A 13738-nucleotide genomic window follows, 5' to 3' on the forward strand; every position below is an offset into this window, starting at 1 on the left:
AGTCACTCTTACTATAGAGTTTGTTACCATCGAACTGTTTGATAAGAATTGACATAGTCTATTTCAATTTAGTTCAACCTCCTACTCAAAAATCCCTGAAAGTTTCACTGTGATACCCTTTCTCGCATAATACATCATAAACTGTTTCAATCACTTCCACTAACGTGAGCAGTTTAGCGCAGTGGAAGTGCGTTGTGTTTTTGCCCCGGAGATGGATGGATCGAAACCTCATCGAACCTCACTGTCTAGTGTTCTTTGGTCAGGTTTCGATCCACCGACCTCTGAAGCTGCTCTGAAGATTATTATCAAGAAAACTTCATCATTGTGATAACGCTCCTTGATCCTTTGTTTGGCTCCTTCAATTTTTAATTCTCGATAATCCTGGTCTGTTAAATACCTTTGCTTTTCTCTTTTCAAGATGCTTTCTCTGTTTATTGTGTAGCACTGTTTTTTTTTAACTTACGAGTAGCTTGCTTGGATCATATTAATATCATTTTTGTATTATTATGGTCACTTATATAGTAATCATGACGTCATGGCGTAATGATATTATTTCATGATGTTTTTGTGTTGAAAGATATTAGTAAAATGTTAGACTTTTATTTAAACCTACTTTTATTTAAGTTGGTTTATTTAAACCAACTGTAGTACTGTTTTTTTTTTTTAACTTCCGTGTAGCTTGCTTGGATGAAACCGTATTAATATCATTTTTGTATTATTATGGTCACTTATTTAATAATCATGACGCCCTGGCGTAATGATATTATTTCATGACATTTTTGTGCCGAAAGATATTAGAAAAATGTTAGATCTTTATCTAAACCTACTTACCTGTCTGGAAAGCTGCTTGATCATTAAGGAGGCACTCCCAGGGTGAGGCCTTTCCGTTGTACATCGGATTGGTTGACTCCTGTGTTTACCCCAAATGGGGGTTACCCCAAATGGGGTAACTACCAAATAATTTTGGTAGTGGTGGCTGCGTTCGCACGGACCCATGTCCGCACATTGAAAAGTGTTTTCATTTTCTCCTCTTTTATATGTCACACATTTTGAAGTTTAAAGGAAAAATTATACAATTTGATCTTGTTCAAGACAATAATGGGACTTGTCAACTTCATCATTGGGCCCTTTTGAAAAGATTAATTTGTTGATAAGCTTACATGTTTGAAATAACACATTCACTAATGTGAATGTGATTAAAACGGTATGTGATGTATTATACGGGAAAGTTTTTGATGAATCAACAATTTTGTAGTATAGAACGAGATCTAATTTTAGTTGTAGCTACAATCTAGTGGAAGTGCGTTCGGCGTTTGCCGCGGAGACGGATGGATCGAAACCTCATCGAACCTCGCTGGGCTCATGATCTAGTGTTCTGTGGTTAGGTCTCGATCTACCAACCTCTGAAGCTGCTCTGAAGATTCTTATATAGATACGGATTATACCATTTGTGTCTACATAGAGACTATCTATTTGAAACTTAAATATTTTAAATAAGCACACAAATCCGATCCTTTGATGTATCTATTGCTATTAAAATTCCGTTTTTTAGAGTTTCGGTTACTATTGAGACGAGTCACTCTTACTATAGAGTTCGTTACCATCGAACTGTTTGATAAGAATTGACATAGTCTGTTTCAATTTAGTTCAACCTCCTACTCAAAAATCCCTGAAAGTTTCACTGTGATACCCTTTCTCGTATAATACATCATAAACTGTTTTAATCACTTTCACTAACGTGAGCAGCTTAGCGCAGTGGAAGTGCGTTGGGTGTTTGCCCCGGAGATGGATGGATCGAAACCTCACCGAACCTCACTGTCTAGTGTTCTTTGGTCAGGTTTCGATCCACCGACCTCTGAAGCTGAAGCTTATTTAAACCTACTTTTATTTAAGTTGGTTTATTTAAACCAACTGTAGTAGTGTTTTTTTTTTAACTTGCATGTAGCTTGCTTGGATGAAACTGTATTAATATCATTTTTGTATTATTATGGTCACTTATTTAACAATCATGTCGCCATGGCGTAATGATATTATTTCATGACATTTTTGTGTCGAAAGATATTAGTAAAATATTAGATTTTTATCTAAGTCTACTTACCTGTCTGGAAAGCTGCTTGATCATTAAGGAGGCGCTCCCAGGGCGAGGCCTTTCCGTTGTACATCGGATTGGTTGACTCCTGTGGTTACCCCAAATGGGGGTTAGCCCAAATGGGGTAACTACCAAATAATTTTGGTAGTGGTGGCTGCGTTCGCAGGGACCCCTGTCCACACATTGAAAAGTGTTTTCATTTTCTCCTCTTTTATATGTCACATATTTTTAAGTTTACAGGAAAAATTATACAATTTGATGTTGTTCAAGACAATAATGGGACATGTCACGTTCATTATTGGGCCCTTTTGAAAAGAGTAATTTGTTGATAAGCTTACATGTTTGAAATAACACATTCACTAATGTGAATGTGATTAAAACGGTATGTGATGTATTATACGGGAAAGTTTTTGATGAATCAACAATTTTATAGTAAAGAACGAGATCTAATTTTAGTTGTAGCTACAATCTAGTGGAAGGGAAGTGCGTTCTACGTTTGCCGCGAAGACGAATGGATCGAAACCTCATCAAACTTCGCTGGGCTCAGGGTCTAGAGTTCTTTGGTTAGGTCTCGATCTATCAACCTCTGAAGCTGCTCTGAAGATTCTTAAATAGATGCGTATTATACCATTTGTGTCTACATAGAGACTACCTATTTGAAACTTAAATATTTAAAATCAGCACACAAATCCGATCCTTTGATGTATCTATTGCTATTAAAATTCCGTTTTTTAGAGTTTCGGTTACTATTGAGACGAGTCACTCTTACTATAGAGTTCGTTACCATCGAACTGTTTGATAAGAATTGACATAGTCTGTTTCAATTTAGTTCAACCTCCTGCTCAAAAATCCCTGAAAGTTTCACTGTGATACCCTTTCTCGCATAATACATCATAAACTGTTTTAATCACTTCCACTGACGTGAGCAGCTTAGCGCACTGGAAGTGCGTTGGGTGTTCGCCCCGGAGATGGATGGATCGAAACCTCATCGAACCTCACTGTCTAGTGTTCTTTGGTCAGGTTTCGATCCACCGACCTCTGAAGCTGCTCTGAAGATTATTATCAAGAGAATTTCATCATTGTGATAACGCTCCTTGATCCTTTGTTTGGTTCCTTCAATTTTTAATTCTCGATAATCCTGGTCTGTTAAATACCTTTGCTTTTCTCTTTTCAAGATGCTTTCTCTGTTTATTGTGTAGCACTGTTTTTTTTTAACTTACGCGCAGCTTGCTTGGACCATATTAATATCAATTTTGTATTATTATTTTCACTTATACATTACTCATGACGTCAGGGCGTAAGAATATTATTTCATGATGTTTTTGTGTTGAAAGATATTATTAAAATGTTAGACTTTTATTTAAACCTACTTTTATTTAAGTTTGTTTATTTAAACAAACTGTAGTACTGTTTTTTTTTAACTTGCGCGTAGCTTGATTGGATGAAACCGTATTAATATCATTTTTGTATTATTATGGTCACTTATTTAATAATCATGACGCCATGACGTAATGATATTATTTCATGACATTTTTGTGTCGAAAGATATTAGTAAAATGTTAGATTTTTATCTAAACTTACTTACCTGTCTGGAAAGCTGCTTGATCATTAAGGAGGCACTCCCAGGGCGAGGCCTTTCCGTTGTACGTCGGATTGGTTGACTCTTGTGGTTACCCCAAATGGGGATTACCCCAACTGGGGGTAACTCAACAGTGTAATTTTGGTAGTGATTGCTGTGTTTGCACGAACCCCTGTTCACATATTGACAAGTGTTTTTATTTACTCCTCTTTTATATGTCACTCATTTTGAAGTTTAAAGGAAAAAGTATACAATTTGATGTTGTTCAAGACAATAATGGGACTTGTCACCTTCATCATTGGGCCCTTTTGAAAAGAGTAATTTGTTGATAAGCTTACATGTTTGAAATAACACATTCACTGATGTGAATGTGATTAAAACGGTATGTGATGTATTATACGGGAAAGTTTTTGATGAATCAACAATTTTATAGTAAAGAACGAGATCTAATTTTAGTTGTAGCTACAATCTAGTGGAAGTGCGTTCGGCGTTTGCTGCGAACACGAATGGATCGAAACCTCATCGAACCTCGCTGGGCTCATGGTCTAGTGTTCTTTGGTTAGGTCTCGATCTACCAACCTCTGAAGCTGCTCTGAAGATTCTTATATAGATGCGGATTATACCATTTGTGTCTACATAGAGACTATCTATTTGAAACTTAAATATTTAAAATCAGCACACAAATCCGATCCTTTGATGTATCTATTGCTATTAAATTCCGTTTTTTAGAGTTTCGGTTACTATTGAGACGAGTCACTCTTACTATAGGGTTAGTTACCATCGAACTGTTTGATAAGAATTGACATAGTCTGTTTCAATTTAGTTCAACCTCCTGCTCAAAAATCCCTGAAAGTTTCACTGTGATACCCTTTCTCGTATAATACATCATAAACTGTTTCAATCACTTCCACTACCGTGAGCAGCTGACTGCAGTGGAAGTGCGTTGGGTGTTCTCCCCGAGATGGATGGATCGAAACCTCATCAAATCCAGCTGTTTAGCGTTTTTTGGTCAGGTTTTGATCCACTGATCTCTGAAGCTGCTCTGAAGATTATTATCAAGAACACTTCATCATTGTGATAACGCTCCTTGATCCTTTGTTTGGTTCCTTCAATTTTTAATTCTCGATAATCCTGGTCTGTTAAATACCTTTGCTTTTCTCTTTAAAGATGCTTTCTCTGTTTATTGTGTAGCACTGTTTTTTTTTTAACTTACGTGTAGCTTGCTTGGACCTTATTAATATCATTTTTGTATTATTATGGTCACTTATATAGTAATCATGACGTCATGGCGTAATGATATTATTTCATGATGTTTTTGTGTTGAAAGATATTAGTAAAATGTTAGACTTTTATTTAAACCTACTTTTTTTAAGTTGGTTTATTTAAACCAACTGTAGTAGTGTTTTTTTTTTAACTTCCGTGTAGCTTGCTTGGATGAAACCGTATTAATATCATTTTTGTATTATTATGGTCACTTATTTAATAATCATGACGCCATGGCGTAATGATATTATTTCATGACATTTTTGTGTCGAAAGATATTAGTAAAATGTTAGATTTTTATCTAAACCTACTTACCTGTCTGGAAAGCTGCTTGATCATTAAGGAGGCACTCCCAGGGCGAGGCCTTTCCGTTGTACGTCGGATTGGTTGACTCCTGTGGTTACCCCAAATGGGGGTTACCCCAAATGGGGGTTACCCCAAATGGGGGAAACTCAACAGTGTAATTTTGGTAGTGGTGGCTGCGTTCACACGGACCCCTGTCCACACATTGAAAAGTGTTTTCATTTTCTCCTCTTTTATATGTCACACATTTACTAATATTACCCCAAATGGGGGTTACCCCACATGGGGGTAACTCAACAGTGTAATTTTGGTAGTAATGGCTGCGTTTGCACGGACCCCTGTCCACACATTGAAAAGTGTTTTCATTTTCTCCTCTTTTATATGTCACACATTTTGAAGTTTAAAGGAAAAATTATACAATTTGATGTTGTTCAAGACAATAATGGGACTTGTCCGGTTCATCCTTGGGCCCTTTTGAAAAGAATAATTTGTTGATAAGCTTACATGTTTGAAATAACACATTCACTGATGTGAATGTGATTAAAACGGTATGTGATGTATTATACGGGAAAGTTTTTGATGAATCAACAATTTTATAGTAAAGAACGAGATCTAATTTTAGTTGTAGCTATAATCTAGTGGAAGTGCGTTCGGCGTTTGCCGCGGAGACGGATGGATCGAAACCTCCTCGAACTTCGCTGGGCTCAAGGTCTAATGTTCTTTGGTTAGGTCTCGATCTATCAACCTCTGAAGCTGCTCTGAAGATTCTTAGATAGATGCATATTATACCAGTTGTGTCTACATAGAGACTATCTATTTGAAACTTAAATATTTAAAATCAGCACGCAAATCCGATCCTTTGATGTATCTATTGCTATTAAAATTCCGTTTTTTAGAGTTTCGGTTACTATTGAGACGAGTCACTCTTACTATAGGGTTCGTTACCATCGAACTGTTTGATAAGAATTGATATAGTCTGTTTCAATTTAGTTCAACCTCCTGCTCAAAAATCCCTGAAAGTTTCACTGTGATACCCTTTCTCGTATAATATTTCATAAACTGTTTTAATCACTTTCACTAACGTGAGCAGTTTAGCGCAGTGGAAGTGCGTTGGGTGTTTGCCCCGGAGATGGATGGATCGAAACCTCATCGAACCTCACTGTTTAGTGTTCTTTGGTTAGGTTTCGATCCACTAATCTCTGAAGCTGCTCTGAAGATTATTATCAAGAAAAATTCATTATTGTGATAATGTTCCTTGCTCTTTTGTGTGGTTCATTTAATTTCTAATTCTCTATAATTCTGGTCCGTTAAATACATTTGATTTTCTCTTTTCAACATGCGATCTCTGTTCATTGTGTAGCATTGTTTTTTTTAACTTACGTTCAGCTTGCTTGGACCTTATTAATATCATTTTTTTATTATTATGGTCACTTATACAGTAATCATGACGTCATGGCGTAATGATATTATTTCATGATGTTTTTGTGTTGAAAGATATTATTAAAATGTTAGACTTTTATTTAAACCTACTTTTATTTAAGTTGGTTTATTTAAACCAACTGTAGTACTGTTTTTTTTTTAACTTGCGTGTAGCTTGCTTGGATGAAACCGTATTAATATCATTTTTGTATTATTATGGTCACTTATTTAATAATCATGACGCCATGGCGTAATGATATTATTTCATGACATTTTTGTGTCGAAAGATATTAGAAAAATGTTAGATTTTTATCTCTACCTACTTACCTGTCTGGAAAGCTGCTTGATCATTAAGGAGGCGCTCCCAGGGCGAGGCCTTTCCGTTGTACGTCGGATTGGTTGACTCCTGTGGTTACCCCAAATGGGGTAACTACCAAATAATTTTGGTAGTGGTGGCTGCGTTCGCAGGGACCCCTGTCCACACATTGAAAAGTGTTTTCATTTTCTCCTCTCTTATATGTCACTCATTTTGAAGTTTAAAGGAAAAAATACACAATTTGATATTGTTCAAGATAATACTGGGACATGTCTACTTCCTTCTTGGGCCCTTTTGAAAAGAGTAATTTGATGTTAAGCTTACATGTTTGAAGTCACACATTCACTGCTGTGAATGTGATTAAAACAGTATGTTATGTATTATACGGGAAAGTTTTTGATGAATCAACAATTTTATAGTAAAGAACGAGATCTAATTTTAGTTGTAGCTACAATCTAGTGGAAGTGCGTTCGGCGTTTGCCGCGGAGACGGATGGATCGAAACCTCATCGAACCTCGCTGGGCTCATGGTCTTGTGTTCTTTGGTTAGGTCTCGATCTACCAAGCTCTGAAGCTGCTCTGAAGATTCTTATATAGATGCAGATTATACCATTTGTGTCTACATAGAGACTATCTATTTGAAACTTAAATATTCAAAATCAGCACACAAATCCGATCCTTTGATGTATCTATTGCTATTAAAATTCCGTTTTTTAGAGTTTCGGTTACTATTGAGACGAGTCACTCTTACTATAGGGTTCGTTACCATCTAACTGTTTGATAAGAATTGACATAGTCTATTTCAATTTAGTTCAACCTCCTACTAAAAAATCCCTGAAAGTTTCACTGTGATACCCTTTCTCGTATAATACATCATAAACTGTTTCAATCACTTCCACTAAAGTGAGCAGCTTAGCGCAGTGGAAGTGCGTTGGGTTTTTTCCCCGGAGATGGATGGATCGAAACCTCATCGAACCTAACTGTCTAGTGTTCTTTGGTCAGGTTTCGATCCACTGACCTCTTAAGCTGCTCTGAATATTATTATCAAGAAAACTTCATCATTGTGATAACGCTCCTTGATCCTTTGTTTGGTTCCTTCTTTAATTCTCGATAATCCTGAAATACCTTTGCTTTTCTCTTTTCAACATGCTTTCTCTGTTTATTGTGTAGCACTTGTTTTTTTTTTAACTTACGTGTAGCTTGCTTGGACCATATTAATATCAATTTTGTATTATTCTGGTCACTTATACAGTACTCATGACGTCAGGGCGTAATGATATTATTTCATGATGTTTTTGTGTTGAAAGATATTAGTAAAATGTTAGACTTTTATTTAAACCTACTTATATTTAAGTTTGTTTATTTAAACCAACTGTAGTACTGTTTTTTTAACTTGCGTGTAGCTTGCTTGGATGAAACTATATTAATATCATTTTTGTATTATTATGGTCACTTATTGAATAATCATGACGCCATGACGTAATGATATTATTTCATGACATTTTTGTGGCGAAAGATATTAGAAAAATGTTAGATTTTTATCTAAACCTACTTACCTGTCTGTACAGCTGCTTGATCATTAAGGAGGCACTCCCAGGGCGAGGCCTTTCGAAGGTAATTTCGAATGATATTATGATATTAATTCATGACATTTTTGTGTCGAAATATATTAGAAAAATATTAGATCTTTCTCTAAATTTACTGACCTTTCTGTAAAGCTTCTCGATCGTTAAGGAGACACTCCCAGGGTAAGGCCTTTCAGTTGTACATCGTAGTGGTTGACTCATGTGGTTACCCAAACTGGGTACAAGCCCACCTGGGGGTTACTCAAAAGAGGAATTTTGGTAGTGATGGCTGCGTTCGCACGGACCCCTGTCCACACATTGAAAAGTGTTTTCATTTTCTCCTCTTTTATATGTCACACATTTTGAAGTTTAAAGGAAAAAATATACAATTTGATGTTGTTCAAGACAATAATGGGACATGTCAACTTCATCAGTGGGCCCTTTTGAAAAGATTAATTTGATGATCAGCTTACATGTTTGAAGTAACACATTCACTACTGTGAATGTGAATAAAACGGTATGCGATGTATTATGCGGGAAAGTTTTTGATGAATCAACAATTTAGTAGTAAAGAACGAGATCTAATTTTAGTTGTAGCTATAATCTAGTGGAAGTGCGTTCGGCGTTTGCTGTGAACTCGAATGGATCGAAACCTCATTAAACCTCGCTGGGATCAGGATCTAGAGTTCTGTGGTTAGGTCTCGATCTACCAAGCTCTGAAGCTGCTCTGAAGATTCTTATATAGAATACTTTTCGTGATCCTGGTAAAACATGCGTAAAATGTTTCTCAATTTGCGAAGATCAGCCTGCATTTTTGCCATCTTCTTGTATTTCTGAATGTAATTTTTCTCTTTGTCCTTATGCGTTCTTCGGTACAACCTCGCAGAAAATTTAATTTTTTCTTTATAGCTTTTGTCACCCCAGTATCTACCCATTATTCTGGTAGCAACTTTTTTCTTATGTTTGTTTCGGTAATCTTCATCATTATCATACCGTTCCCTGCTCTTTTGTCTAGCCTGCTCAATTCTTGCTTCTCTGTAATGTTCATCATTACGATACCGTTCCTTGATCTTTTGTTTGGCTGTCTCAATTTTTGCATGTCTATAATCTTCATCATTGTGATAACGTTCCCTGCTCTTTTGTCTAGCCTGCTCAATTGTTGCTTCTCTATAAAGTTTATCATTGTGATAACGCTCCTTGATCTTTTGTTTAGCCTGCTCAATTCTTGCTTCTCTGTAATGTTCATCATTACCATACCGTTCCTTGATCTTTTGTTTGGCTGTCTCAATTTTTGCATGTCTATAATCTTCATCATTGTGATAACACATCTTGCTGTTTTCTTTTGCTCTCTCAATTATTACTTCTCGATACGCCTGGTCGGTTGAATACCTTTGTTTTGCTCTCTCAATTATTACTTCTCGATACACCTGGTCGGTTGAATACCTTTGCTTTTTTCTTTTCAAGTTACTATCTCTGTTGTTTGTGTAGTACTCTTTCTTCAACTTGCGTATAGCCTGCTTTGATCTAACCATTATTCTAATCAAGAATGAAAGAATTTTCAGTTTTGACTTTCCTTATATACTAATTATGACGTCACTCTATTCACGTCATAGCTCTAATATAAAACTATGATGACGTTCATTATTTATCTAGTAGGGTTTCAGACAAGGTATTTCTAATGATGTACTTTTGTTTTGATCTGACTCTATTTTTAGGAGTTTTGGGTTTTTATATTTCTTAGCATTGGACTGATCGTCTATTACTAGGTTGCTAGCTACTGCTGCAACCCAAATTCACATATATATTTATTTATGAGAGGCAGCCTGGCCGAGTGGTCCAAGGCACTGGTGTTAGCCACCAGTCTCTTCAGAGGCGTGGGTTCAATTCTTACCGCTGGTATACGATTATGTTTGAAAGACTGCAGTGTGAAAAGACATCAAAATGCAGTTTTTGGTGGAAAAATTTATTCTCTTTTAGAAATAATTTATTTTAGTTACTATAGATTTTTAACCCAATTAATTTCCTTTAAAATGAGCTATTGAACAACCCTCTACGATGTTCCAGTGCCAAGCTATCTCTGGATACAAAAAAAGAAAAAAAAAGGAAAAAGAAAAAAATATCCCGTTTAGGCAGAATGTTGTAGTAGCTGCCACTTTTCTTGATTTTCAAGCCAATATATTTTCCTTGCTGTTCAAGCCAAGGGACAGAAATTTTACTATGCAGGGGTTTCGGACAAGGCGGTTCTAATGGTGTACTTTTTGTTTTGATCTGAATCTTTTTTTTAAGAACTATGGGTTTTTATATTTCTTAACATTGGACGTGATCGTCTCTTACTAGGTTGCTAGCTACCGCTGCAACCCGGATTTAGTGTAAATATTTCTTAACATTGGACGTGATCGTCTCTTCTAGGTTGCTAGCTACCGCTGCAACCCGGATGCTAGCTACCGCTGCAACCCGGATAATCGTCTTTTAATGTAATCTTACTAGGTTGCTAGCTACCGGTGCAACCCAGATTCCAGTTACTATAGACTATAGTTCGCTCTTTAATGTTACTTCTTTGAAATAGTAAGAGACTAGTCTCAAACAATCAAGTAGCTAATTAAATCAAATGTATGTATTGGGTTTTTATTCCAATGACCGTCTTTAAGTGGAAAATTTTAATATATTGACCTTAAATATAACTGCACTAGCCTATACTATAGTTAAGTGGCCTATAAAATTTAGTATAGGCAAGAGGTCGTTCTTTATTATAACTATGATTTTCCAGTGCCCAGCTAGCTGAGCAGAAAGATCAAGCGGAAAGAAAAAAATATCCCGTTTGTGGAGAATAACGTGGTAAAAGTCAATTTTCTTGATTTTCAAGCCAATATATTTTCATTGTTATTCAAGCCAAAGGGCGGTAAGTTTCCTTAATAGGGGTTTCGGACAAGGTGGTTCTGTTGGTATACTTTTTGTTTTGATCTGACTCTTTATTTAGGAGTTAGGGGTTTTATATTTCCTTACATTGGAGGTGATCGTCTCTTACTAGGTTGCTAGCTACCGCTGCAACCCGGATTTTATATTCCTTCACATTTGACGTGATCATCTCTTACTAGGTTGCTAGCTACCACTGCAACCCGGATCGTAGTTCAATTACTATAGGCTATAGTTGGTTCTTTACTATAAATTTGACCTGACTCTTTTTTTAGGAGTTAGGGGTTTTTATATTTCTTAACATTGGACGTGATCGTCTCTTACTAGGTTGCTAGCTACCGCTGCAACCCGGACTAAATAAGTCTAATTATTAAGTATAGTTAAGTTGCCTATACATGTTAATATAGGCAAGAGTTCGTTCTTTATTATAATTCTTTATTATAACTATTAGTAGAAATTTGGATTGTTCTATTTTGATATTGTTTTTGGTTATTCTTTCTTTTTTTCCACTCGCGTGAGACCATATTTTTTCAAGGTTTAAAATTATTAAGCACACAAAATCCCGTGTCGAGTATCTAAAACCTAGCATAAAACAAAACTAATTTTAAAATTTTCAGGTATTTATCTTGTTTGAATTACAAAATTAGTATTATTGGTTAGACACCATAAATATTTTTGCAGTTTACATAATAAGTTTAGTGATTCTGGACTGAAAACTAAAATAATTGCAATTATGAGACAATAATATGGAATGTATTTTACGAGTTACAAACCAAAAAAAGTTTGGTTCCAGGATACAATAATAAATTTGAACTGAGATGAAAAAAAAATTTCTTCCAGGAGACAAAAAGCAAAACTAATTTTAGAATTTTCATGTATTTTTGTTGTTTAAATTAAAAAATTACTATTACTGATTAGGCATCATAAATATTTTTGCAGTTTACATAATAATTTTAGCGATTAAGCCAAAAAAGAAAATTTTGGTTCCAGGAGTTTCGGTTACTATTGAGACAAGTAGCTATTATTACTATAGAGTTCATTACATGGACTGTTTTATTGCTTCAAAATTCAAATATCTTTGAAAAGACTGCAGTATGAAAATACATCAAAAATGCAATTTTTTTGACAAAATTGATTCTACTTTAAAAAGTATTTTATTTTTAAATACAAAAGTGACTAGATGTTGCAATTTCCTTTAAAATGAGCTATTATACAGCTCTCTATGATTTTCCAGTGCCCAGCTAGCTGAGCAGAAAGAAAAAGCGGAAAGAAAAAAATATCCCGTTTGTGGAGAATAACGTGGTAAAAGTCAATTTTCTTGATTTTCAAGCCAATATATTTTCTTTGTTATTCAAGCCAAAGGGCGGTAAGTTTCCTTTATAGAGGATTCGGACAAGGCGGTTCTAATGGTGTACTTTTTGTTTTGATCTGACTCTGTTTTTAGGAGTTGGGGGGTTTTATATTTCTTGACATTGGAGGTGATCGTCTCTTACTAGGTTGCTAGCTACCGCTGCAACCCGGAAAAATCTTAACTATAGTGAAGTTGCGTATGGAAGTTAGTATAGGGAAGAGTTTGATCTTTATTATATTACTATAAATACAAACAGGAAAAAGCCTACGGCTTTTTCTTCTTTTAAATAGTAAGAGACGAAACTCAAACAATCAAGTAGCTAACTAAGACCAATGTATCGAATGGTTTGTTATTTCAGTGATTTACTAATATACTCTTTATTATAACTATATAATTTAGTATAGGCAAGAGGTCGTTCTTTATTATAAACCATTATTCTAATCAAGAATGAGAGAATTTATATCTGTGTCGTTCTTATTATAACTATTAGTAGAAATTTGGATTGTTCTATTTTGATATTGTTTTTGGTTATTCTTTCTTTTTTTCCACTCGCGTGAGACCATATTTTTTCAAGGTTTAAAATTATTAAGCACACAAAATCCCGTGTCGAGTATCTAAAACCTAGCATAAAACAAAACTAATTTTAAAATTTTCAGGTATTTATCTTGTTTGAATTACAAAATTAGTATTATTGGTTAGACACCATAAATATTTTTGCAGTTTACATAATAAGTTTAGTGATTCTGGACTGAAAACTAAAATAATTGCAATTATGAGACAATAATATGGAATGTATTTTACGAGTTACAAACCAAAAAAAGTTTGGTTCCAGGATACAATAATAAATTTGAACTGAGATGAAAAAAAAATTTCTTCCAGGAGACAAAAAGCAAAACTAATTTTAGAATTTTCATGTATTTTTGTTGTTTAAATTAAAAAAT

General features: G+C 35.0%; 1 non-coding gene and 2 pseudogenes across 1 annotated transcript; all 3 read left to right on the plus strand.

Moving 5' to 3' along the window:
• The first annotated feature begins 3666 nt into the window (after positions 1-3666).
• LOC148938604 (U1 spliceosomal RNA) lies at positions 3667-3839 on the plus strand (annotated as a pseudogene).
• A 1399-nt stretch (positions 3840-5238) lies between these two features.
• On the plus strand, positions 5239-5431 carry LOC148938605 (U1 spliceosomal RNA; annotated as a pseudogene).
• Positions 5432-6972: 1541 nt separating this feature from the next.
• Positions 6973-7130, plus strand: LOC148938606 (U1 spliceosomal RNA). The gene has a single exon (XR_016143666.1). It is a non-coding gene; the product is annotated as a U1 spliceosomal RNA (small nuclear RNA).
• Positions 7131-13738: the final 6608 nt, after the last annotated feature.

The sequence above is a fragment of the Artemia sp. Qi Xiang Cuo genome, unplaced genomic scaffold, assembly GCF_049724085.1.
Source record: "Artemia sp. Qi Xiang Cuo unplaced genomic scaffold, ASM4972408v1 HiC_scaffold_3085, whole genome shotgun sequence".
Taxonomy (NCBI): domain Eukaryota; kingdom Metazoa; phylum Arthropoda; class Branchiopoda; order Anostraca; family Artemiidae; genus Artemia; species Artemia sp. Qi Xiang Cuo.